The 26,556-nt window shown below is 39.2% G+C and overlaps 1 long non-coding RNA gene across 2 annotated transcripts in view; it reads left to right on the top strand.

Moving 5' to 3' along the window:
• LOC125451650 (uncharacterized) overlaps positions 1 to 26,556 on the top strand; it is a 79,176-nt gene that overhangs the window by 19,442 nt on the left and 33,178 nt on the right. For both annotated transcript variants that reach the window (XR_007247339.2, XR_007247338.1), the window contains exon 2: positions 24,129 to 24,277. This is a non-coding gene — a long non-coding RNA (uncharacterized LOC125451650). The remainder of the gene's footprint in view (positions 1 to 24,128; positions 24,278 to 26,556) is intronic.

Genomic DNA, 26,556 nt, shown 5'->3' with positions numbered 1-26,556 from the left:
GTCCTAATGTGGTGTTCTCTTTGGGCCCAACATTAGACCAAGGCCCTGCCTGCCCTGTCGGGTACATGTAAAACGATCCCATGGCAATATTCCAAAAGAGAGTAGGGGAGTTACTCCTTGTGACTTGAGCAATGTCAATCCATCACATTCGATAAACAAATTATTTGAACAGTATTACATTATTGTTTGTGGTAATTCACTGTTTGTTTGCAAAATGCTGACAGGTTCCCTACATTATAACAGTAACTACACTTCAAAAATATTTAAATGACTGCAAGGTACTATGGGACGTCTTGTGATTATGAAAGTTGCTATGTAAATGCAAAACTGCTTGCTGATGTGCACCTTTCGGTTTCTGATTATTGACCCCTTGCATCTCCCTCAATCCACCCCATCCTTTCTAGCAAAGCCTTCAGCTGCCTTTGTTCTGTTGCCTTGAAAGTATCGATTTGAGGCTTTCCCTACCTATAGCTTAGAAGATTGTGGATCGTGCCATATTAGAGAAAGTACCATTCTTCAGTGGGTGTGGCGGAGCTACTTTAATTCTTAAGTGTCCCTAAGATTTTTCTTTAGATTGCTTGTAGCATTATCCATGAAATTAATTTTAAATTCTGGAGACGTTGGGAAAATCCTGGAGGATTTGCAACCTGACTGATGATGCTTAATAGAAGGAAATTTTGGGAGAATGTGCTGAGGACTTGCTAAGTTACGATATAAATTCAAGGTCTTTCTAAGAAATGTGCAATCTGAACTACCGTATTTGTGTTTAAAGTTCAGAAGCATTTATATGTATTTTTTAAACAGACTGCATTGGGCTCCATCCTCATTAGGCACTACATGGTCCTCCAATAAAGCCAGCGAATTTCTGAAAGAAAGCATTTCTGAAAGAAAGATTTCTGAAAGCATTTTAGGTAAATTGGAATCAGATTCTACAAGCATAGAGCCTATCCCTGTTACAGATATTATGAATAGAATTACATATTTGCGAATGGGTGTATACAGATTCATGATATTCAATTAGCATGAAAATGCCTTGAAGCTCAACTGATGGATTTTTTTTACATAATCTGTGAAAATGCTATCCAAGGGGTTGGAGAAAGTGATTTGTGGAAAGAAACACAATGCAGAAATGCTACAGGCCAACAGCATCTAGAGATTTATTTTCCATTAGTGATTCATTTCTGTTGCGTATATAATTTGAACACAGGATTTTGCAAGCTTTAAAGCCATCATTATAATACTATTCTTGTACAATGGTGTTTTAGTTCAATAATATTGCATCATAATTTTAACACATTTAGCATGCGTGTGGCTGATTACATTGGCTCTAACGGGAAGAGTTAAAGACCATTCTATAGGCCATGTGTACAGTTTAAAAGATTGTTACAGCTCCAAAGGGATCAAGATTGTTTATTTTAGGCATATTAAAGCCTTTGTTAAATTAGTGGACAAGAAACTTTGTGCTAATGCATTGAGGCATTTGTTACTGATGTTGCACAGTGTGATTTCAAACTGAAGAACCTGCCGTCACAATGGGCTGACATAAATAATAGATGCGTTTTGGTATAAAATCAGTGAGTAATAACTAATACATTTTCAGAGAAAAGCATTTATGAACCACTAGTTTATGAAATTCTGTGATGAAACATCATGACAGAAAATTTAGGAATAACAAGTTAAACTGTTCAGACCATGACTGGTAATTGGATTATGATTCAGAGGGATCCTCTGCCTCATGAACAGCTTATCCATGTTGCCAGTAGATTTGCATTCTTAGGAGAGTATACTAACGTATTTAAAAAATACTTTAGCACATGAATTATCCTCCCACAGCCATTAAAGCCAATGAGTTTAAGGCAAATAGTAAAAGCAAGTTGCAGAAGACTGTGATAGTGGGAGCACATTAAGTCGAAAGGCTTTGCTTGAGAGATAATTGAGGCCTGTAACATGTTAAGGCCAACAACAACTGGTTATATTCATATATTACTTTAGCACAAGTTAAAACAACCCAAAGCATGTCTCAAGAATGATATCAGACAACATTTGGCATCGAGTATATTAAGAAGATATTAGGACACATGTTCAAAGCTTAATCAAAGAGGTGGGTTTGAGGAAGGTCTTAAAGGAGGAGGAGAGTTAGAGAGATGGAGAGGTATTGCATTCCAATGCAGGCATTGGGAATATAGTGCTCTGAAGCTATTTTCTTCCATGATGGCTCTCCCTGCACATCTCCATCAACCATTTCCCTCATGCAAATTTCCGTAAGCAGCCAATAGCACTGGTGCTAGAATTTCTAGTGCCCTTAATTTTTTATTTATATATAGAAATAACAGTTGATGCACTTGAAACACAAGAAAAATAATCAAATTAACTCATTGTTCACAGTTAGATGTTCTCCCAAAAATGCCAGAATTGCTGATACTATGTGAGGACTGCTATGTTGACACTGAGCACTGTTTGTGTATCAGAACAATCATAAGGATACTAACGAAGAGACTTCAGTTACCTGGAAAGACTCAAGAATTTAGGGCTGCTATCCTAATGGCAGAGAAAACTAAAGGGCCATCTTACTGTGGTGTTCAAAATCATAAAGTGTTTTGATTTAATCGTTAGGTGAAGACTGTTTCCACTAATTGGAGAGGACACAGATTTAAATTAATTGACGGAAGAAATAGAAAACAGTTAAGGAGAATTTTTCAACACAGTGAATTGGAATGCATTGTCTGACAGGGAAATAAGTTCAATAATGAGTTTACAAAGATAATTGGAGGGGAGAGAAATGCAGATGCATGGCAATATTAAAGGGGGTTGGGTCTAATTGACTAGCCCTTTGAAAGAGCGAGCAGGAAAGATTGACAGTACGTCTGCTTTTTGCACTGCATCATTCTCTCATTCTATAAAACATGTAGTTTTTACAATGAAATAAATACAACAGGTTTCATCAAAATAAACAAAATGTAAGTAGCAATCAGGAGACCAGGTATTGTTTTACATAAAATGCTAAACCTCCCAACATTCTCCAGTGGCAGAAGGGCATTATTGTGCTATAATACAGAAGTCAGTTGGAGATCTGAAATGCTCCGCAGCATAAAATATTTTCTCTTCTCACACATGTAGTCGTGCCTTAACTAACCATTAGAAGGTTTAAGGTAGACTTAAATGGCATTGTGCTATTTGCTATCAATTCCCCAGGTGGAGATTTACTTGAGTTCAGACAGAAGATTAGAATGGGAAATAGCAGGAGAATTTTAAGAGTTAAGGAGCAGATGAAATAGCTATAGCCCTGTCTTCATTATCAACACGTGCCAAAATATTTTTGAAATGGACTAATCAAGCTATATTTTGCAGCCATTTGAATGACTGTTTTGCTGTTGTTACTCAGGGGATGAATGTTAATGAAAGCAGCTTCTATATTATTTCTTTGTCAGTGCATTGGGTATAAACTGCAAGGGATATGATGTGGTACCCAAACACCCACATTATTTGAGGAGGTATAAAGGGTTTTTAAATATGTCACCTGAAAGATGGCATCAACAACAGTGCACTGTAGTTCATCCTAGGTTATGTGCCTCAGCCTGTGTCTTGAACCAATTACCTTCTTATCCAGAGGCACAGGGCCGTCATAGAAACAAGGTTGCTACACAATTGTATGGCAGAAATTGGGAAATACTGGGAAAAGCATGTGTCAGGTGAGAAGGGGCAGAGAGATTAAAAGGAAGATGAAAAGTCAAGCTGAAGACAAGTGACAAAGTAACATAGCACTCAGCCACCTAGTTAACAGTTGCTGAAACGTGGATTGTGCTGCAGAAGAAATGCATGGACACAACGGTTCTTTGTAGTTCTCCATTGCATCTTCCCTAACATTCAATCAAAACTGTAACTTGTATCCACAGAAAGACAGCTAAGTATTTAAGCCACAGATTGGCATTACAGATCATGTATACTTCAGAACTGATGCAGATAATTTTGCATTAGGTGGTGCGGTACCCAGTGGGGAATGTAAGGTTGGTGTGCTAGGGCCTTTAGAAATGGTGCAGCCCATGGAATTTCATAAGGCCTTGGTCATCTTGACGTGCCTTCTCAAATCAGGATGGGCAAGATTCCATGGCAATGAAACATAACATGTTGGTGACTTATAATGAATCACTCATGTAATGCTTGGCCAGGGATGTTACTGGTGTCAGCTTCTAAAGTGATTTGAGCTTTTGAGTACCAGTAGATGTGTGCAGTGTATGTCCCATGCAGTTTGATTTTCTCTGATCATCTAACCAGATCTCGTTGAGAAAGCCAAAGTTACCAACAGTGCCATGGAAGGCAAAATCAAGTAGGGAAATAAAACTAAATAGCTAAGACTAGGCTGAAATAAGACCATCAGAGTAAATCAAGTTGTAGTTCCCAAATGCAGTGGAGCCCACAAAAGTGCTGAGGGCCTGCATTCTTAAAGATTATGAGTGAACTTTTGTTTTAGTAAGCAACAGTGTGTGACACAAAGGGCCTGTGGGGACTACTTTATTCTCTAGGTGGTGTGTGAGGAGGAACTGGCCTACCTTCGCATGGTGCATTCCCTTGAACTGTGAATTTTGACAGTCACAGGATATATAGGTAAATTGATATATTACTCCCTTCTGGGATCTAACTTTCCTTTTAGTTTACCACATTTCTAAAACAAAGAACTCTAAATATTTTAATCCATTGTTTCTTGTCAGAAATAACTTTTTTAAAAAATTGCAGCTGGTTGGTTTTCCTTAGAATTCCAATGCAAATGGGCAAATTCAAGGCCCCGCTTATTGGTGCTTCCATTTGACTATCAATGCTTTAGAATGAACATTAGTCTTATGACTTGATAAAAATAGACACATAAGACATTTTGCAATTCCAATTTATGGAGGACAGAAGGAAAATCTGCTTACATGGGGAGGTGATGGTCTAATGGTATTATTGCTAGACCATTAATTCAGATACCCAGGTAATGTTCTATGGATAACAAGGTGTAGAGCTGGATGAACACAATAGGCCAAGCAGCATCAGAGGAGCAGGAAAACTGATGTTTCAGCTCGAGACCCTTCTTCGACCTGAAAATCAGCTTTCCTGCTCCTCTGATGCTGTTTGGACTGCTGGGTTCATCCAAACCTATACCTTGTTATCTCAGATTCTCCAGCACTGGCAGTTCGTACTATCTCTGTAATAATGTTCTGTAGACCTGGGTTTGAAATCTGCCATAGCAGATGGTAGAATTTGAATCAATAATAATCTGGAATTAAGAGTCTATTGATGACCATGAAACCATTGCTGATTGTCAGGAAAAACCCATCTGGTTCACTAAAGTGCTTTAGGTAAGGAAATCCGCCATCATAATCTGGTCTGGCCTACATGTGACTCCAGTCACATAGCAATAAATGTTGCTTTAGCCAGCGATGCTCACATACCATGAATGAATTAAAAAACACATATTCTACTTTATTTTTATCTAGTTGATCAGAATAGCAATCAGCTCTGAAGGTAAGTCTGATTTGACTTAAAACATTAACTCTTGTTTCTCTCTTCACAGATGCTGTCAGGCCTACTGAATATCTCCAGCATTTTCTGTTTTTATTTTTGGCAGTCAGTGTCGACTTCATTTATGAAATACAGGACAAAATAACCACTTGTAAAATCTGAGATAACAAAATGTGAGGCTGGATGAACACAGCAGGCCAAGCAGCAACTCAGGAGCACAAAAGCTGACGTTTCGGGCCTGGACCCTTCATCAGAGAGGGTCTAGGCCCGAAACGTCAGCTTTTGTGCTCCTGAGATGCTGCTTGGCCTGCTGTGTTCATCCAGCCTCACATTTTATTATCTTGGAATTCTCCAGCATCTGCAGTTCCCATTATCACTTGTAAAATCTGCTTCGTTTTTCTTGACTAATAGGTTACATTCCACAGATTTTAATGCAAGAATAATCCTATTGTGTTCAGGAAACCTAACTCTAAATTCCTGATACATTTTGTAGTAATTGGAACTCCGTGCTGGCCATGTAAGTTTGTATAATGAGGGCATTAAGAGTAAAATTCAAAGTGAAGAAAGCAAAAGCTAACTATTCTTAACTTAATTTTTGACATCATAATGTTCAAATTTTCACCCAAAATGACAATTGATGCTTTTTCCATGCCAGATAAGAGACAACTTGAATGGATACATCCACCATTTCATACTTTCTTATGTGCTGTAGAACCAATCTCTACCAATAATGGCCAGGGTAGAGTGCTGCCATCAATCCTTCTTTCTACGTTAGCTTTCAGAGTCTCTGTCATTAGCGGTGGTAGAGGATGAACCACTTGTGATAAGTAGCACATTTCAATAAGCAGAAAAAGGCTATTGAGTTGGATGATTAGTCCGAATCACAATGATTGGTGGGACAGACTCGAAGGGTTGAATGGCCCAGTCTTGCCCCTATTTTCTATGTTTCTGTGCACATTATCTGCCTGATAACGATAGATAGAAGTTACATGAAATACCTGGCTCTATCAGGATCTCAAGCTCCACACCTTTATTTCCCACCCAAGATTATTTGACATCATCAGAATAGGCTGGGCGTGATTCAGTTTCCAACATTAACCCTTTCAGAACCATTACCTTCAGCAGCAATTTCTACAGCACCTGCTTTCATTGTCCTGCAACTCAATGCTTTTCTGTCTGAAACATGACTTCTATTATCTCGTCCAGGTAGGCTGGTGGCTGAAGATAGTTGAGAGCTGTGCCTGGCATCTGAATGGTTGGTCACTGGAGGAAGTAGTTTATGATCAGGTTGATACCCAGTTGCTCCAACCATACCATCAAGTGGATGCCCTTCGCTGCTATGGTTACAGGGGCAATAGTAGAGTTCACACATTTTTCAGGTCAATATGTCTAAATTTCAATGACTAAATTAGTCAGCACATTTTTCGTGGAGACTGTCTAGTAAATGCTATAAGGATCTGCACTAGGGAAAGCTTGCTCAGTTGATGTATACTTCCAGACCAAACTATTGCAATAGCTAAAAGTCTGAAATCTGATGAAAGACTGCAAACCTGAGCCATTAACCGTGATTCTCTATCCACAGGCACTACCTGATTTGCTGCGTATTTCCAGCATTTTCTGCTGTACTGCAGCTGGAATATAAATTGGAGAATTGAGGGCAAAAGGCTGATGTCTGGTGATGTTTTCATGCTTTCAAGTGATTAATGTTGCTCAGCAGATTCTCACCTGATTTACATTGAGAACTGAAATAAGGATAAAATTTAAACCAAAGAAAGAAGATTAAAAGTATAAATGTACGAAGTAGTTCCAGCACAGAAAACAGGCCTTTCAAACTTCAGATGCATGCTGATATTCATGCTTTATATGAGCCTCCATCTTTCCTCATTGCAGTCTCCTAATCTGTGCTGTTCTGAGGAAGAATGGGAGACTGTGATCTGATTTGACTTTGACATGGAGAGCAAATGGTGGGGGTAATTTTAACCCCAATAACAGATCTATTGATTCATGTACAGGTTAAAATTTTAACCGTCTGAAACAGAACTTCAGTTCTCCTTGAACTCAGCCAGTTACAGTTTTAATGAAGGTGGGATGATGACGAGAAAGGGCAACCATTCCTCTCTCAGGAGAGTGATCAATTACTGATGTTTCTTAAGGGGTCTGTGCGTGGGGTGGCTCTGTAATGAGACATCTGAAAGGACCATCTCAATTGCCATTTCTTTCAAGAGTTTCTTTGTTGTCTCTTTGAGTATAGGGACCAGGTCTGAACCTCCCTGTCGAGACTTAAAAGTGATATGAACCTCTTCAATTCTGTGAGTAGTTTATCAAAATTGCTGCCTGCACAAAATTTGGCCCATTACATGAGATCATCTTCGGCCTCTAATCTCTCCCTCACTGACGTCCCACCATGCTAACTTGGAACTATTTAGCCCTGAAAATCCCCGAACTTATGATTTGAGACATTTCCTGGCCCTCTATCCTATCTCTATGGCCATTCTCACCTCTTCTCACTTGACAGCATTGCAGAGGGGTCCTGAAGCCCATCTGTCCTTGTGAAAAGCCTAAAAGGCCTGATCTTGGGCTTTTCAATAGGGATAGCTAGGGATTGCTATGGGTGTTACTGGCTAGGCCAGCATTAAATACAGGGTTAAATACAGGGTGCAAGGAGGCACATTAAGAGTCAACCAATTTGCTGTAGAGTTACATGTTGTTCAGACCAGGTAAGGACAGCAGCTTTCTTCCCAAAAGGACAGGAATGAACCAGATGGGTTTTACATGGCAATTAGCAACAGTTGCATGGTCATCATAAAACTCCTCAACCCAGGTTTTTATTGAAGTCAAATTCCACCCTCTCTCATGGTGGTATTGAATCTAGATCCTCAGAGCATTACCTGGATTGATAATGCCTCTAGAGAATCACCTACCCTGTCCCAGGCCCTTTCTAGTGCCCTGGAAAATGGCCACTGATGGAATCGGAAATGTGGTTTTTACCTGTTGCTTGGCAACCATTTTGTTTGCCATTGCACCTCCACTCGAATCCATTTTTGAATTGCAAATTTCACTTGGAGAATTCTGATGGCAGAAGTGAACCTTAGTGTGAAACTATCAAAATAAGAGATTGGATTGTCATTCACTCTTGCAACAGAGAGTAGCAGTGCCCCTGTAATGATGTCAAAAATATATTGGGCTCAATTTTCTGCAGTGTGGCAAACTTATGTCTCACTGGTGGCTGGGATTGTCACTCTGGCAGTTCCCTTTTTATGAAAGGAACTGCGCACTTCTGAGAGGAGATTCACTCAGGTCTCCCTCAGGAATGTGAAGCCACACTTCCATTCTCACAGCTCTTTCATAGCATAGAACTGTCGGATGTGAAGGCAGACCATGTCCCCTTTTCACAGCAGCTAGTAGCTGCATTCTGAATGTGACAGCGGTCGGCAAACCTTTAGTACAGAAGATAGGTGAGATATTGGGCTGCTGAGGGAGGTTTGGTGTAGGGGGTGCCAGGTAAATGGAATGTAGGGTGCTAGCTGTGGAGTGGATAGGATGCCAGTTGAATAGGTGTGGGGTGCCAGGAGCAGGATGCTAAATGAGTACGGGTAGGGTGCCACCTACTGAGGGTGCCAGCTAGATAGGGTGCCAGGGTGCAAGGAGGCACATTAAATGATGCACCCTGGTGTGTTGAGGGGGTGTTGATAGGTAGGTGCATGATGTCTATTGGCGACTGGGTTAGATTGGTTCCAGCAGCAAGGAGATTGGGTCGGTTCTAATTGGCGGGTGTATGTCAGACCTGATGGCTGGGATGGGAATGGAGCCCAATCTCTAAGTGGTCCGGTGGAAATGTGTTGTGGAGTGTGTGACATAAGTATGGGATCAGTTTAATAATTTCTTATGAGTCTGACTGTATTTAATAACTGTTGAGTAACTATTTTACTTATTTCATTACTAACCCTAACCTTCAAAGTCTCCAACTTAAAAGGAAAGGAATGGAAAGTGGAAATTTCAATTTCCAGATATTTCTTTCAGAGAGTGCCATGATGGAGATCCCACAGGGATCCATGCATAGCTCCCATCTATGTTAGAATAATGACTGGTCTTCAGAAAATCTAGGCCATTATAAATAAGTGGACTAGCACTGTGGCATTTGTAGAGAAACCAGGAACCTCTTGACTGAATTAGATAGCTTGGAGCTAACATTGAGGGACAATGGGGAAATGGAAATGAAAATGAATTGGGATATGCTGTAATAGTTCCCTGCCTGAAAACTTTACTACAAATTTGAGAAGTAAAAAAAAGTGAATTCATTGGAAAGCCACTGTTATATATCATAAACACAACATAAGTTTACTTTTCCATTTTCAACTAAAACTTGTCTAAATTGAGTTTGTTGATTTCAGGTAACTATTAATCTTTGCACATGAATATGGACACGTAATAATTGAGTGGTGGAATGTCAGCTGGTGATAGATTAAGCTGAGTTCAGCTGGGAAGATTTGTCACTCTAATAATACCATTTGTCGACTCCTGAACAACAAGCAAACGGGACTGAGACCCTCAGCAATGAGGTTTAATCTCATTAGAATCCCTTGTCTGAGCTGACCTTGAAAAGATACTTACCACTGTGAGTGACATTGCTTGTCAGAGCGTGGGCACTGGGGACTGTTAGTATCAATGTGATGGTGATGCTTGCTGCATGTTGCAAAAGTATTTTCTGCTTGGAAATATACACTGAGAATACATAAAGCTAAATTATTTCAGGTTCAGCAGTTTAGATATGCATTGTAATTACTGTATGAAGTGTGTTTCTTGAATTGGTCAACCATTGTCCATTTAAAAATCAATTAACTTATGTGCACACGCCAACTTTTTTTCATTTGCGGCTTTTATTCTCCCTTCTTATCCATTTGTTCTGCCATATACCAGGTAACATTCCTTGAACAACACCCAAATGCCCAAAGGTGACATCAATTCACCAGTGGTTTAGCAAAGTGGCCTTTTCTCATCTATGACCAAAGACAAATGTTTGACACTTGGGAGAATCACATCAGGCCTCTAGACTTTATTTTTCACTGGGGCATAGGAGTTTAAGGATTATAAGTTCATGTTGGGTATCAATGAGGTGAATGGCAGGTGTCTTTTCTCTAGGGTGAGGGATTTCAAGACTGGGGACATATTTTTAAGGTGAGAGGAGAAAGACTTAAAAAGACATGAGGGGCAATTTTTATTTTTATGGAGAGTGGTTTGAGTGTGGAATGAATGTTTGAAAGACATTGGGATAATTACATGAATAAAAAATGTTTGGAGGGATATGGGTCAAGCACATGCAGGTGAAACTAGCTTAGTTGGGATCTTGGTCAGCATGGACTGATTGGGCTAAAGGATCTGCTTCCCTGCTGTATGACTCTATGACTATGATTCGACACCTCATTCCAATGCTGTCAGGCCAGAACACATGAAAAAAGAATGGGAAATGTTTGCTCTCAGGTAGAAAGACTCTCAAAATGTGACCTCTATTGTCTAGAAGGACATGAGCTGGAGAGGGAAGAACCCCTGCTGTAAGTTAACTGCCAAGTCACACACCATCCTGACTTAGGACTATATCACTGTTCCTAGGACCCTTCCTGGCATCACTGTTTGTAGTTTAGATTAGATTTCCTACAGTGTGGAAACAGGCCCTTTGGCCCAACAAGTCCACACTGCCCCTTGGAGCATCTCACTCAGACCCATCCGCCTACAGCCCACACACCGCTGAACACTACGGGCAATTTAGCAAGGCCGATTCACCTAGACTGCACATCCTTGGACTGTGGGAGCAAACCAGAGCACCTGGAGGAAACCCATGCAGACAATGTGCAAACTCAGCACAGACAGTTATCTGAGGCTGGAATTGAACCCAGGTCTCTGGTGCTGTGAGGCTGCAGTGCTAACCACTGAGCCACCATGCCACCCGTAGAATCATAGAATCCCTAGAGTGTGGACACAGGCCATTAGGCCCAATGAGGCACACTGCCCCTCTAAAGCGCATCCCACCCAGACCCATTCCCCTACATTTACCTTGTCTAACCCACCTAATCTAAATATCCCTTGGCACTATGGCAATTTAGCATGGCCAATCCACCTAACCTGCACATCTTTGGGCTGTGGGAGGAAACCAGCAAACATGAAGGAAACCCATGCAGACACACGGAGAATGTGCAAGCTCCACACAGACAGTTGCCTGAGGGTGGGATCAAACCCAGATCCCTCGTGCTGTGAGGCTGCAGTGCTATCCACTGAGCCACCATGCCGCCCTAACTTGTACATCACATGGACTACAGTAGTTCGAGAAGGCTTCACTTTTTTCCACAAGGATGGGCAATAAATGTTGACCCTGCCAGTGATTTCTGTGAATGAAAAAACATTCTGCTGACCTTTGATTGTTTAGTGTAGGGGTATGGGGTTGGTGCATGTAGGGAATAGGGATGGTAGGGAATGGCCAGGTTTGGGAGAGCTGGATGGAAGAGACTGAAATGTTCCTGTGCAGCCTAGAGGACCATTTATTTCCTCCTGGGACCTGCAGTCAAAGAAAGGTTCTCAAATGCTCTGCGGTACTTCCAATCCTCTTGTGACTTGAGTTCATAGCAACACCGGTTTCTCACTCAAATCAAAGTTAGCATTGTACTTGGGGCCCATTGGGCTCAATGGATCCCAATATTTTAAAGGAGGATTCCCCTGCAACTTCAGATAGTTGAACTGGCCAGCTAGGTGAAACAGAATGTAGAACAGTGCAGTACATTACAGCCCCTTCGCCCTATGATGTTGTGCCAAAATTTTACCCTAAGCCTAAAGTCTATCTAACCTCCACCACTACCTTATACTATCATCCATATGCCTATCTAATAGCCACTTAAATGCCCCAATGAGGCCAACTCCACTACCCTTTCTGGCAATGCATTCCACACCCCTACCACTCTCTGAGTAAAGAACCTACCTCTGATGTCTTCCCGATATCTAACTCTTTTCACTTTAAAACTATGTCCCCTCTTAAAAGCAACCTCCACCCTAGGAAAAATCTCTGATTGTCTACTTTGATCATTTTGTACACCTCTAACAAGTCACCTCTCATCCTTCATCATTCGAGAGAGAAAAGCCCTAGCTCTTTCATCCTTTCCTTGTAAGACTTGCCCTCCATTCCAGGCAACATCTTGGTAAATCTCCTCTGCACCTTTTCTAACGCTTCCTCATCTTTCCTGTAATGAGGTGACCAGAACTGGACACAATACTCCAGATGTGGCCGAACCAGATTGAGTGAACGCGGCTATTGATTGAAAAAAAGTAATTTTTAATGCCCTTCACCCCAGTCATCCCCAAATAGTCTCACAGTTTCACAGTTTGTCACCTTACAAATACAGGAGTCCTGATTCCAGATACTCACTTTGTCTTCACGTAGATTCACTAACTCAGCCCAAATCATGGGACTTTCCTGCTCTGTATTAGCTACTCACTGTCTATGTTCACTTAAATTATCCTGCAAGGCAATTACAGCCTTGACAAGTAATGTCATACAGTTTTATTTTGCAATTCTTTTCACTTGATTTCTCCGAGGTTGTTTTTCAATGCCGAAGCTAAGATGGTGACCAAACTCTGCAACCTTTCTACTTCCAGCTCTCTCAGTTTGTTATTAATAACACTGGTCACAACAATAAAAGGCAACTGGTATTTAACAAAACTGCAACAAATAATCTGTTGTATCTGAATGTGAATACAATGTGGTCATTATGAAAGGTACACACAGCTAAACAACTAGAAGGAATTGTATAATTCCTTCAGTTTTATGGCATTATTTAAACCAATATTTTGTTAATAACGACAGAGAAGTTTTTTTAGATGTTGGTGTCATACCATCTGCTAATCCATGTCCTGATTAAGGAAGTAATCCTAAAACCCATTATTCCTAATGACAAGCCCATGATCCTTTGGTTGTGCAGGCTTAAAGCATTAGCTGTTGCAAGCAAAGGAGAAGAAATGGCACTGGATATCAGTGATCTCAGCTGCAATTGAGAAATTGGCCCGTCTTACACACAACAAAAGTGATACAAAAGAATTACACCCTCCCTAAAATCTATTTCCCCTGTATAATCACACAAAATGATTTTTCTTAAATATGATAATAAATCACAGCAAAAATCAATGTGACAGAGTCCAACTGCTATGGCCTGATAACGCATCAATCAATATTTAGTATTTAGATTTTAATTAATACATAGCAGAGAGGATGCGTTTTAAGAGAGAAATATTATCTCAGATAAAAAATCCGGCAGCAGCAGCATACAAAAGTTGTTGCCCATATCTGTCATTGATCAATAAGCCGCCACTCTGATTAAAAACCCCTTTGAAAATATCAGGCATGAGTATAAACAGTTTGAGCCAGTGTGTGCCTCAGACATCACAGTCTGCCTAGGATACTGGGTGAATTCATCTCCAGTAATCCTGCACAGGAAACTCTACGTACCAAAATCCATCTGGTGTCGAGTGTTGACGTTTACCCAGACCAAAAAAAATCACAAATTTTTAGTTTTATAAACTGAAAAAGACATTTAAAAATAGAATGAGAAACTGTTGGTCGCATTTAATGAACAGACTAATTTCAATAAAACATAAAGCTAGGGATAAAGAAGCAGAAATAGTTTGCAATTAGACAGTTATAGTTAAAAACAGAAATGGCCAAGAGAAACTTGTCAAATCATTTACACAAAAATTGCAGCTGTTACTTGCATTGCATTACAGATTGAATACGCTGAATTAAATAGTAAACATTGTTGGTTTAAATATATTTGCATTTCTTATGAAAAGAATAACATATGTAATTGTGAAGAAGCAGAGAGATCTTGAACTTCCTGAAATATTGTTTTTTTTAATACATCAGTCGTATTGAGCCATAGCACAGGATAAACTAGTGTCTGTTGAAGTTCTCACTTTCAGCATAAATTACCTGCAATTTATTTTCAATGGTTCTACCTCCAGGAAATGCTGAGTGACTTTGCATTTAAACAACTCAGCAATTAATATTTGCATTATTAAATAAAATGTAACTTCCTCTGAGATTTTGAACATTAAAAAAAATCAAATCCACATCTTTTCATGCAATTGAATACCAACCAATAGATTGAGTTTCTGCAAATAACATTTATATTCATTTTTTTTCACAGAACTGGGCATTTTAAATAGTTTTTTATATTTCTGAAAAATACCCTGTCCATTCAGCAATTATTTTATTAACCTTACATAAGTAGATAATTGGTTTATATCTCAATAGTAGCTTTGAAGCAGTATACTAAGTTAAGGTGGCTGTACAGAGGTTTTGACAAGATGTAGATTTTTGCTAAGGTAATGCTATACCTGACGTTTTACACAAATTATATTGTGTGCGAATTCTCAGAAGTTGAGCCATTTAATCCAGTAAAGGTGAAGTAAATTTTAACTGCCTGAGAACTGGCCCTATCACAATCTTCAAAACAAAAAGTCGTTGACTTAGAAATCATAAACAGTTAAAAGTTTTAAGATAACTGTCAACATTCTGTAATTGGAGAAAAGAAAGAAGTCCAATTTCTGCAGCTTCAGAGTTAACTTTCAAATTTATTAGTCAAAAATACAAAAATTTTTTAAAAAATGAAATAGTGCAAAAAACACTTACATTTTAAAAGGCGAATGGCATTTAAAGTGTGCATCTGGAAAATGACAGACCAAGAAACACATGTGTTTGCAATACTTTCTTTGAAAGAATGGACACATAATAAAATTTCTGTTAACTCCTTAATATATCTAACACCAGATTTATTTTAATATAAGTAGAGCTCTACTGAAAGGCAAAACACCCCCACATCATCACAAATCACACTGTGTGACCCACAAAGTCCTAGGTTGAAGACATGGAACGAAATGGCTGATGGCCGTCAAATAATTGGCTTCAGAAATTCGAGATAGGTTTGTCGCTGTTGTTCTTGGAAAATAACCCACCAGTTAATGTGTTTTGGATGGTCATGCTTTCCATGGGATGTGTTACCTTTATGCACCCCAGCATTCCCTCCCACCAAAAAAGTATTATGCCAATCAAGCGTCTTTCCATCACTGCTGTATTTACATAACCTTCCAAACCATGTACTGGCTCATTATTATTTTATATTAAAAATAATGCAGTCAATGATGGTAGACTCACTGAAGTCTCTTTTTTATTGTTTTATCTTCAGCTGTCATGAAATCAGAATGAAGGATCGAGACATAGATTAAAAAAAAGCTTGTGGCATGACAGGCAGTCGGTAGACAGGGTTGTTAGTTTATGTAGGCTATAGGCTGAGTCAACTGGAAAATTTTGATCACTTTAATTTACTATATCCAGCATGCCTGCTCTCCTTGTCCACCACTTTTATCAAGGCTTGTGAGGCAGTATTGATTTTTTTATTTTCTATGTAGGATAAGAAGACAGAGAGTTAGTAGGAAGAGTGAATGAAGAACTTTCCTCAGATTACTGCTATTCTCTAGTTTATTGCATCCTGTCGTTTGTAGTTTCAGATGATGTCCAGTATGTCAGGATTACTTCAAGCAGTAAATAGGGTGAATAACAATAGAAAATGCTAGAAGAGAAAGATTGAAAAAAAAGGCAAGGGAAGAAAGTAGATAAAAACAGGAGGGGGTGAAAAGAAGTGAAATCTGATGTGAGAATCAAAAACTGGAAAGTATCTTTATAACTCAGTGGAACCTTAACATGTCATAAGAAATTTCTCAACAAAATGGAAGACAGGCTATTTGCAAGATTTTGCTTCTTTTTGTTTCGAACCGTGTAATTAGAACAAAGTCTGTAGCAGCTTAAAAGCTAATTAGTCAAAGTATTGCATATGGTCCGTTCTAACACAACGGATTAGAGTAAAGTATTTAAATTGTGAGAATGTTTCTATGTGTATATTTGTTAAAGCTTGTGACAATGCATTTCACTCAAGATAATCAATTGTACTTAATACTTAGATTTATAAATACAACAAAAAGGCCAAACCTGGGGGGTAATAAGGTTTAACTAAATGCAATTACAAGATAAAGCATGAAATGCATGTAAATGCATTCCAACTGTCTAACAAGCAATTGGAAACAAAATTGAATCTTGGTCATAAACAAGTAGAATTTTTAAAAAACTAGATGTCGTAATTGTACTTTCTATTTCCCACAAGAAACAACATAACATCATTAGCTTATTGAAACCACTTGATATATCCAATTTCATTTTTGCATTTTCACACTGAATACTTAGCTGCATATTTCCTGTGCTTTTATACTTGAAAATGTACATTGAATGCCAATACTCCATGAACAATGAAGTGAAAGTTGCAGAATGCCTTTTACCATCAATTGTTCTTCTAAACTTCAAAAAGATGCAAATAATTACAATAAATATGAACGTTTTTGTTTTGGGATAGTGTTGCTATCCTTAAAATAATCAAACTGATTCCATTGGATTCCTGCATTCACTAAACTAAGGATACTTGATATGCAGAATTGAATTGTAAAATAAAAACAAAGAAACCATGAATATGTGGCAATATTTCTAAATACTTTAAAAAATCTGGTTCACACTTTATTTCTAATAAAAACTAAAAAATTAAAATTTTGCACAAATATGTTTGTCACAAATAACCTAATAAAGCTAAACCAGTCAAATACAATTCAACAATTCTTGGATGAGTTTTAAAAATAAATCACTTCAGTTCTGCATCACCATAAATTGCAATGGAATAGAAAATAAATTCGGGGTACATAAAACTCAACCACTGATTGACAAACTCAGCTGTACCAACTGAAGTTACAATGCATTTTGAGATGATTTAAACACAGTTTCTGTTAACATTAAACAAATGGCAGGAATAAAACTAATAATAACAACACAGCAGGTTTAAAATGCAGGTCAGTTATCGTATACTTTTATTTTAATGTATTTTTATTGAATTTTAAATTAAGATTTTCTTTTAACCAGAATTCTTCTCATGTTGTTTGGGAAAGAACTGATATTTGTGCCTTCTGGTACCGCATGTATAGCTGCCCTCTACTATCTTGCTGAAATGACTCTGCAACCACTGTGAGTCCATGCCAACAGGCCAGAAGGCTGTATGGCTGTAGTACTCAAGCTGGATCCCTTCTTCGTCCAAAATTCACAAAAGAACACCTTCCGTCGGCAGTACAAACCCTTTCCACATGTTTAAATCTCAGGGCTCTGAGGCTGTTTGTCATGGTTCCATGACCACCAGAATGAATCATCTCAGCTCGGTGATGGATTGGACTTGGCACTTCCCTGGTCTCTGTAGCTCAGTACCACATAATGTGGCTTACTGTGATTGCTTTAAATAATGCGTCTCTGCCACCCCAAAGATTTAATTGAATAGATAAAAATCGATAAAAGGCTGCGCAAGTTATTGCTGATTCTTTGTAATGAGCGAATGCCACTTTATAAAATATCGGCTGTTCCCAAGTTGCTTCTCACTCTGTCATGCACCATGGTGACTGAGGAAGTCATTATTGTCGATGACTGACTGATTGGCCTCCAATGCTGCTTCTATTATGCTTAGGATTGCCAAATCTACTAGGGTGTATTCCTAGAGATTTCATCAAACACCTCCTGCCTCAAACCATGCTTCCTGCTAGTGGCCTAATCTGGAAATATGTGGAAATGGAATACTTTCTCAGCCTATTAAACTATCATTGACTGTTGGTGAAGCAGGCCTTTATCTTGATTGCCAACATTTGTATGACTGATAGATGGAAGTGTTCAAGAAACCTTTGAAAAAAAAATGATCTCTGGTCCCAAGTGGCTTTCAGCAGTAACCTAGAGGTTAATCTACAATTTGTGACTCCAGGATAATTCTTAAGGGCTGCCAGTGCTCACAGCTGTAGGGTTGCCTTCCCTCACTAAAGACAAATGTACTACTCCAGTTGCTGAGTGCTGACCTAAAGACAAATCCAAATCCTTCATGGATTTGATGCTCAATGCACCAGAGCATTGCTATAATAACCCATAGGATCATCTGCAGGAACATGGAGCGACAATTATGTCAGCTTTCCAAAAGATGCCATTTGTCAATGGCTTGCAAATAGTTAACAATGATTCTTAAAAGTTGACATGAAATAAAGGTCAGCAGTTGCAGCTGTTGTTAGCATATATAACAGCTGGATCAAGGGAGCCAGAATAGGAGGAGACCCGTGTGAAGCATAAAAATAGGTACATACTAGTTGGGCAGAATGGCCTGCTTCTTGGTTGCCACACATTCCATATAACTAATCTCACTCAAAGTCAAAGTTGTTTGTAAATACGGTGCACATAGGTCGCTATGAAACCACAGCAGATTTTCTGGCTTGCAACACTGGCCCTAGCCATGTTTAACTGTTCACTTTTGCAGCAAGCCATGTTTGCAGTACTTTTTTTTAAATTTAAGAGCAATGCTACATTCAAGGGGTTTCTGCAGCATTGAATTCAAAGTCACTATTTTGTAGACCTTCGCCACTGAAATGGAACATAAATGGAATGAATACCATGCTTTCATTAGAATTGAGTCTTTATAGATTGCTCACAATTTTTGCTCAATTTTTGTAGACTTAAAACATATAGACAAAAAATTCAAGACTTTCATGGGTAAACACTCCTTGATATGAAGTGAAGGAAAGGATGAAATTCCAGTATCTTTTCCTTCCTTACAGGACAAAACAGGACTGTAAGCATTATTTTTAAAATTACCTAGGACCTAATAGGATCCTGTTATGAAATATTGAATTTAGACAGTTCAATATAGAGTATGATCAGATAACTATACCCTTCAAATGATCAAATTATATGTGAAGCACCCTGGAAAATTTCATAATGCCAAGAGTTATATAGTTATATATAAATATAAGCTATTGTTGTAGCCCTGCTAAATTCACTACAGCTGGATTTATTCCTTCAAAATTAGGAGCTGAACATAAATTAAGGAAAAACAACATACAAATGTACAATTCTTTAAGCATGCAGCCTGTTTATTAGCACAGACATTTTTACGTGCAGCATGGCTCAAGGCAACTTTCCTCCATTCTTGACTTTACCTGACTACATTAAGATGGCAACTGTAATGAATAGTGAATCATGTTTTCAACCAGGAACTCTCTGCTCTTGCTCTTCTTTTGGCTCAGCTAAAAGGACTGACTGCTTCACTTGGTTTCGCAACTATCTATTTTATTGTGGCCAGAACATAATCCACTGTTCCATTGCCTGAATATCAAGCTTCTACAAACTTGAGTTCAGAATTTTGCTGCCCTGATTCTATTCACCTTTTCATCACCTCTAAGCTCATTGCCCCCTGGCTCTTTCAATGTCATTATTATGAAGTTCTCATCTTTGTGCTTATGTTCCTCCAATGATCTCACCCTTTCCTATAACATTACAGCACTTCACGGAATCTGTTTTCCTTTGATTCTGACCATTTGCACACCCTTCATTCTTTTCACCCCACCAAGGACAGCTTTGCATTCAGGCTACCAACTCTGGGAATTCATATATTAGTGCAGACATCTCTCCACCTTAATCGCCTGTTTCATGGCCATCTTCAGACCCAACTCCTTGACCAAACCATTAGTCATCTGTTTTAAATCTCCTTCTTTGACTTTGCAAATATTTGCTTTTTTTGCCATTTATCCTGTCGTGCTTAGAGTACTTTTCTATCCAAAAGGTACTGTGTAAATGCAAGTTGTTATCAATAATGTATGTTTGATGTTATGGATTTTCCAGTATTCTATGCGTAACGTTTGTTTGGCAGTTTTCAAAGATTTGAAAAGCCAATGATTGGCAGCAAATTATGTTGGAAGTGAAATTTGTTCAGGTTTCTTGCTTAATTTCCAGAATATATCATAAAAGCTGTAGTTTCAGTGGGATATTTTAGAAAAAAGTGAAATGTATGGTTAGCTTTAATAACAGTTTTCATGACTGAAGCATGAAATCATTTTGATACCTATGAAAAAGCAATTTAATTGAACTTATTAAATGAAGGTGTGAAGTTGCAATTCAATTACTTATTTGTACTTATTAATGCATTGTAAGTAAATTTTGTTGCAAAGGGGATAATGTTATGTAGGGAAAATCAAAATTTTGCAAGACAGTAAATAATATATTGTAGTATGAAAAGCCATTAATGGGATAAAAATGCAAATTGAGAAATTAAACCCAGAAAAAGTTAACTTATTCTTCTAAAAATTACAAATGGGTGTTCATGCACGTTTATTTTACATTATTTCTAAATGGACTGTAAGAGTAACTTTTATTAATCTCATTAATAATTAATTTCAAGTTAATTCCACAAAGGTTCATAACTAGTTAAAATAATTCACGCTTTTGTAGGACTATCATATGGCCTCAAGTATGCAGTTGTTTAACACTATTTTCAATAAGCTTACAAATTACTGATATATACTTTTGCCTTTTTTGCAACTAAGGACAACACAATTTTTTTATACCACTTGAAAGATTTTTGAGAAGTTCTGCTTCCTGGATTAAGAGCCCTGTACATAAAGGCAAAAACAAATAAATTGTTCAGTCGCGCTGAAATACGGAGACACATTTCATCCTTTGACAACTAGTATTGTACAATGCTTCAGTAGATACTGTAAATATTCATGAATATGAAGGATAACAAAAATTTCATCTGTTTTTGCAGGTTTGGCAAAATGTTACTAACCAAAATAAAATTGATTATACAGAACATTGCAGTGTAATTAATAACTTAAAATACTGTATCATGAAAACATTGACTGAAATATTACAGAGTTGTGCAGCCGGGTTTTATTTCACAGTTGGGCTTGTGCCTGTCCAGATATTTCTTTAAAATTTACAAGTGAGTTGAGTCGTATTTAATGTGACTTTGAACATGCACTAAACACTTGTATTTCCAGACCTCCAGACATTTGTGTTTTAAAGCTTAAATGAACGTTTAGTTAGTTGTGCATTAATAGCAATCAGTACTGATATAAAACTTGAGAATTCGTGTTCCAAAGGTAACATAAGTTAAGAAATAAGAACCACAAGGCTGTTTACAGTCACTGTGATAAATATGGATTAAAAGCATTGCAGAATCTTTAATACACTATCAAGTGCATGAAATTATATGAATCTGGCTTTCTATTTTTACAAGTTCTGTCTGACATTTCCTTCTAATAATATACATATTATTGGTTATTTGAAGTTTAGTATTCTCCGTCACTCCGCTATATATATAAAGACTTCCACATTTCACTGTACTTATCACATACAATATTGCTGGAAAGCTATCTAACAAATGAGAAGGGCATCTACGTCAAGCAAGAGCTGCTGTACTGGTTCAATCAAACATTGTTTTTTTCCATAATGGAGGGTCTGGGTTATTCTCTTGTTTACAACAAGAGAGTAAGCATAACTTCAGGAAAAAAAAACAGAAGTATTCACAGAAATGTTCTGCAGTTGTGCTGTTTGTAGTTTTTCTTCTCCTGCAGAGTTACAGGTGCCATGTTGTTTGTTTTATCCTGCCATAATCATAAAAAAAAACATATGATGGCAGAATAAGAGGATCAAGAATGTTTTTCGCAGCAAAGTCAGCAACGTCGCAATTATTGCTATTGACTAAAAACATGTATTAAAGCCAAACTGCAGAGGCAATGTTTGCAGATCAATTACTCCTTTAGTGTTTGCTGTTTTCCAAGTGAGGTGATCATTTTGCTGACAGTTCCTGCTTGTAAGAAAAATGCAATATGCCAGAGACCAGTTCAATTTTACATAAATACAACTAATACTTTCAGCCTAAACAAAACTATTTCTTCAGATTTCAATGTATCTTCCACAGCAGGAGTATTTTTTTTCAGTTCAAAAAAATTATAATTTCACATTTGACATCTTTATTTTCTGTGGACTACAAAAGAAGAACAAGACTTTTCAAACTTGGTTTTCTTAATCTTTGCCTTCTCAATAATCTCCTCATTCCCTGTTCTCCTTGTATTTGGGCATGATTCCTTGGGCACTGACCCTCCTACTACCTTGTTTATTTGGCTAGTGTTCGTATGAAAAACCAAAGCAGTGTGTTTAAAGCTATTGAATGAGACAGGGTGAGGGTGCTACACAGACAAATCTGCCAGGATTGCCGTTGTTGATCACTTTCCAAGGTTCACTTTGTCTTCCTCCCTAATTAAAAGGCATTTGTGCCAATTGTAGTGCATTGCTGGCTGTTACTCTAGCTCAGTCCACTTAACTCAGTGGAGACTGAGATAATGGGAACTGCAGATGCTGGAGAATCCAAGATTATAAAGTGTGAAGCTGGATGAACACAGCAGGCCCAGCAGCATCTCAGGAGCACAAAAGCTGACGTTTCGGGCCTAGACCCTCTCTGATGAAGGGTCTAGGCCCGAAACGTCAGCTTTTGCGCTCCTGAGATGCTGCTTGCCTGCTGTGTTCATCCAGCTTCACACTTTATTATCAGTGGAGACTGAAGCTGGGTCTTCCTGGTTTCATGGCTCAATAGTATGCCATGGGGTGCATTCAATCACTCAACAATCACGAGTTTGTTTATACGATTCACGATCCAAACCAGAATATACACTTCTAACCTATCCACACAGCAAGGCACATTTTGTAAACTAAAACTCAGTTACCACAACTGACATCATGGAAAGATTTGTAGCATCAATAACAAGTTAACAATAGATTGGCCCGAAATGTTACCATATCTAACGTTTTCTGTATGATTATAGTAACAATGTAAAACAAAAAGAGATTTTGGCTCAAATAGACTTCACTTAAATCCCTCTGTTGGTTCACAAGGAGGTAGAAAATCAAGATAAATGTCTGCTTGTGTCAGACATTTTGGCCTATGCAGTGATTCAAATGTGCACTGGTATTGATGACATAAACTCTTACTACAATTGCTTTATTTGATAAACTTGAGTATTTTTGCCTCAGCTTCAAGCCTAACAATATTTAATAGTTGATTTTGTGCATACATATATTAATATGAAATATTCATCCAACTGGACCAATTAAATAAAGCAATCAAAATGAGAATCTTTGTGTTGGTGCAATGAATATCCTTAACTTCTATTTTAAAGAATGACATGAGTAAACTAGGGACAGAGGAAAGGAGTTGGAATTAAGATAATCACAATAACACATATGGTTTAAACGCAATTCATCCAGAGATGCTGAATCATTTTCAATGAAGATTTAATTAAAAGAAGATCATTTTTAAATGTAAGTGGAAGGATACAGTTGCAATTTTAAAGCAAGTTTCATAGCCTCATTACATCCCAATGTGCTTTACAACCAACAAAGAACTTTTGAAATATAGCCACCATGGTAATGTAGGAATTTCAGTTAGCACTGAAGAAACTCCTGCAAGTGGAAATATGACAAAGTCCAATTAATCAATATTAATTGATGACATTGAGATGCAAACGTTGGCCAGGATGTCAAGACAATCTCTTTTACTTGTCTTCATACTACTGCCATGAACTCTAATTTACCAAAGAGAGAGAACAGACTCCAATTCAGGAGACAGCAACTGACAATTTTGAAATTATCCATCGCATCAATAGTTGCTTAACAATTACTTGTTAACCTTGGATGTCTCTTCCAGAATTCTCTTGGAGCTGGAGAAGTCTTCTTCCTAATGTTGAAAATCAATCAATCAGCGAACAACCTTTGGCCATTTTTGAATTAAAGATTTGAAAGAAATGATGTAACCTCTTCAGCTTCCGTGTTGCCCAAGCTTTTTGTTATATGATGGTAAGTGGGCATTTTGTTGTGCATCCCCGATTGCCCTTGAGAAGGTGATGGTGAGTCACTTCCTTGAATAGCTGTGGTCCATGTAGTGTAGGAAGTGCAGTTATGGAGAGCAGGCTTGGATTTTGACCCAGGAATATTGAAGGAGCAGATGATATATTTCAAAGGCAGGAAGGTGTGTGACTACGATGGAAGCTTGCATATTGTAGTGTTCTGCAATATCTCCTGCCTTTGGTCTTAGGGTGCAAGTGTAGAATGTGTTGTTGGAGGTGCCTTGGTGAGCTGATACTATGTTATCTTCTCCCTTGGCAACACCTTGCAGGGTACAGTGATTTAACCATATCCAAATGATTTGTAAAATTCTGAAAGCCTTCAATTTCTGCAGATGCCATGTTTTCAAACCACAAATTCAGCTTCAAAAAACATTGGTTTGAGCTAAGATCAGCGAAGGCATTGGACACTAATTATCTGCAATGATGATAATATTGAGGAGGAAGGAGGGGAAGAAAATTGTGCAGGGCACAAAGTCAGGCATTCATATGTCAGCTAAATATGAAGGGGGCTGAGCCTTCCAATAGACAACCAAAAAACCGATGTCCATTTCAAGCCCACCGACTCCCACAGCTACCTGGAATACACCGCCTCCCACCCACCTTCCTGCAAAAATTCCATCCCCTATTCCCAATTCCTTCACCTCTTCCGCATCTGCTCCCAGGATGAGGCATTCCAGTCCCGCACATCCCAGATGTCCACGTTCTTCAAGGACTGCAACTTCCCCCCTGCAGTGGTCGAGAACGCCCTTGACCGCGTCTCCTGCATTTCCCGCAACACATCCCTCACACTCCGCCCTCGCAATAACCGCCCCAAAAGAATCCCCCTAGTCCTCACATACCACCCTACCAACCTCCAGATACAACGCATCCTCCTCCGACACTTCCGCCATCTACAATCCAACCCCACCACCAAAGACATTTTTCCATCCCCTTGTCTGCTTTCCAGAGAGACCACTCTCTCCGCAAGTCCCTTGTCCACTCCACACTCCCTTCCAACCCCACCACACCCGGCACTTTCCCCTGCAACCACAGGCAATGCTACACCTGCCCACAAACCTCCTTCCTCACCCCCATCCAAGGCCCCACAATGACCTTCCACTTCAAGCAGATGTTCACCTGCACATCCGCCAATGTGGTATACTGCATTCGCTGTACATGGTGTGGCTTCCTCTACATTGGGTAATCCAAGCGGAGGCTTGGGGACCGCTTTGCAGAACACCTACGCTCATTTCACAGTAAACAACTGCACCTCCCAGTCGCGAACCATTTCAACTCCCCCTCCCATTCCTTAGATGACATGTCCATCCTGGGCCTCCTGCAGTGCCATAGTGATGCCACCTGTAGGTTGCAGGAACAGCAACTCATATTCCGCTTGGGAACCCTGCAGCCCAATGGCATCAATGTGGATTTCACAAGCTTCCAAATCTCCCCTCCCCCACACTGCATTCCAAAACCAGCCCAGCTTGTCCCAGCCTCCCTAACTAGTCCTTCCTCTCACCTATCCCCTCCTCCCACCTCAAACCGCACCTCCATTTCCTACCTACTAACCTCATCCCGCCCCCTTGACCTGTCCATCCTCCACGGATTGACCTATCCCCTCCCTACCTCCCCACCCATGCTCTCCTCTCCAGAGAATATGGGAACTGCAGATGCTAGAGAATCCAAGATAACCAAGTGTGAAGCTGGATGAACAGAGGGGAGATTTTGAAGCTTGTGAAGTCTACATTGGTACCATTGGGCTACAGGGTTCCCAAGCGGAATGTGAGTTGCTGTTCCTGCAACCTTCGGGTGGCATCATTGAGGCACTGCAGGAGGCCCATGATGGACATGTTCTCTAAGGAATGGGAGGGTGAGTTAAAATGGTTCGCTTCTGGGAGGTGCAGTTGTTTATTGTGAACCGAGCGGAGGCATTCTGCCAAGCGGTCCCCAAGCCTCCGCTTGGTTTCCCCAATGAGGAGGAAGCCACACCGGGTACAGTGGATACAGTATACCACATTGGCAGATGTGCAGGTGAACATCTGCTTAATATGGAAAGTGATCTTGGGGCCTGGGATGGGGGTGAGGGAGGAGGTGTGGGGGCAAGTGTAGCACATCCTCTGGTTGCAGAGGAAAGTATCGGGTGTGGTGGGGTTGGAGGGGAGTGTGGAGCGAACCAGGGAGTCACGGAGAGTGTGGTCTCTCTGGAAGGCAGACATGGGTGGGGATGGAAAAGTATCTTGGGTGGTGGGG

This window comes from Stegostoma tigrinum, chromosome 5 (assembly GCF_030684315.1).
Source record: "Stegostoma tigrinum isolate sSteTig4 chromosome 5, sSteTig4.hap1, whole genome shotgun sequence".
NCBI classification, from domain to species: domain Eukaryota; kingdom Metazoa; phylum Chordata; class Chondrichthyes; order Orectolobiformes; family Stegostomatidae; genus Stegostoma; species Stegostoma tigrinum.
This window is presented reverse-complemented; position numbering and strand designations above follow the sequence as displayed.